We start from the raw sequence: 1,715 nt of genomic DNA, 5'->3' as shown, positions 1-1,715 counted from the left end.
TTTTTTTTTTTTAGTGTTTCCTTAATTTATCACATATTCACTTCTTTTCTGGCTTCTCATTTGATTAAAATCATCATTATTGAGTCAGATGCTTTCAATATGAGCACTAATCACTTAGGGAAACACACTAATCAGAAATTAGCTGCTCATTTATAAAAAAGATGATGTTAACAAGTGAAACAAGTAAGACAGAAGGGAAGTCAGGCTACGGAGCAGAGCACCCAGGGCTGTTTGTCAGCACCCACCGGGCAGCACTCACTCACCTCGGGGCGAATCTCAGTCTTCTACAATGCCTCTGCATTTCTTCCCAACATCCACTCTTACCCTGCCCTCTGCCAGTTTAAAGCCATTCCCCCCTGTCCTGTCCCTCCATCCCTTGTCCCCAGTCCCTCTCCAGATCTCCTGGAGCCCCTTTAGGCCACACACACACATCACAGAATCACACACAGAATGAACCAGGCTGGAGAGACCTTCAAGATCATCAAGTCCAGCCCATGGCCCAACACCTCCTCTGGTTTCTCCTCAGATCCTATAAATCTTTCACCTTTTACTAAAGATTTCTRTAGAGGGGAACAAGTTTGAGTTTGTTGTTTTTGTTTTGTTTTTTTTTAAGGCCCTGGAAAGGGCTCTGAGCTCTCCCCAGAACCTTCTTTTCTCCAGGTTGAAGAACTTCAGCTCTGTCCTCAGCTTCACCTTCAGCCATCAGGTGTTTGTGCATCTACACCACGAGTAGGAAGAGTTGGTGGGAGCTCCTCSCCAGCCTCCACCACAACCCCTGTCCTTGCTCCTGGTTACAAAATCATCACAGTCAGAGCTTGTTTTGTACTGAAGTCACCTGACYACCACTTTATAGCCACATTTGTCACCTCTGGGGATATTCACAAATATCCTCACCTCTGCCCATCCCTGTGATGGAACCCATTCCCTGCAGGAACCTGACCCAGCTGACTCATGAGCAAGGCAGAAAGTAGCAGGCAGGGGCAGGGATTTGCTTGGGAAATGGGGAYATGGGGACACCCCTCCAGATGTCCTCCCGTGGTCCCAGTGATGCAGCCTGCCCAGGTGCCCACACCTGGCACAGGGAGTGCTCATCCACACACACCTGAGCTGTGCTCTGCATGGACACAGAGCATGGACACCGACTGCTCTGCAATGGTTTGGGTGAGCAGCAACACAAAAACCTGAATTCATCTGGGGAAACAGCGGGAGAAGGACTGGAATGGGGTAAGCAGCCAGCTGACACACACCCAGTGTCACCTTGTGTCTTGGCTTCATCCTCCACTCACAGACACTCCAGTCAAATCTTCCATCCAGAAACAACCTCAATTTATGAGGTGGATGCATGAGACCCACAGGTGRAACTCCTCCCCTGGTGAGACTTTCCTTTGGCTCTGTTCCCAGCTGCAATATCCCTACAGATGTGTCCCATAACAGCCATGTGCAGAATCCCATGACATATGGGAAAACGGGCACAGGACATGAGGGAAAGACAAGAAATCTCCCAGTGGATGGGGTGTCCCTCCCCAGGGAGGCCTCAGCACAGCTCTTACTGGAGAGCTCAACCTGTGTAACTTCCAGCTCATTTCATCATCTAACCTCTGTGCTAGAATTCCACGTGCTACCAGGAGCAAAACTCCACTGGAGAGGGGGAGAGGAGAAACCAGAGCACAAGTGATTCCTCAGGATTTCAGCTTCTCCATTTCCATGTCTCTGTA

At 49.3% G+C, this 1,715-nt stretch overlaps 1 protein-coding gene and 1 non-coding gene across 2 annotated transcripts in view; one reads left to right on the top strand and one right to left on the bottom strand.

The window, feature by feature from the left end:
- The window catches only part of DNAH9 (dynein axonemal heavy chain 9), a 189,280-nt gene that overhangs the window by 115,445 nt on the left and 72,120 nt on the right, over positions 1–1,715 (bottom strand). The window lies entirely within an intron of this gene.
- LOC130580873 (U5 spliceosomal RNA) lies at positions 507–617 on the top strand. The gene has a single exon (XR_008966162.1). It is a non-coding gene; the product is annotated as a U5 spliceosomal RNA (small nuclear RNA).

Source organism: Malurus melanocephalus, unplaced genomic scaffold (genome assembly GCF_030028575.1).
Source record: "Malurus melanocephalus ecotype Western Australia unplaced genomic scaffold, MMel_1.1 scaffold_368, whole genome shotgun sequence".
Lineage (NCBI taxonomy): Eukaryota > Metazoa > Chordata > Aves > Passeriformes > Maluridae > Malurus > Malurus melanocephalus.
This window is presented reverse-complemented; position numbering and strand designations above follow the sequence as displayed.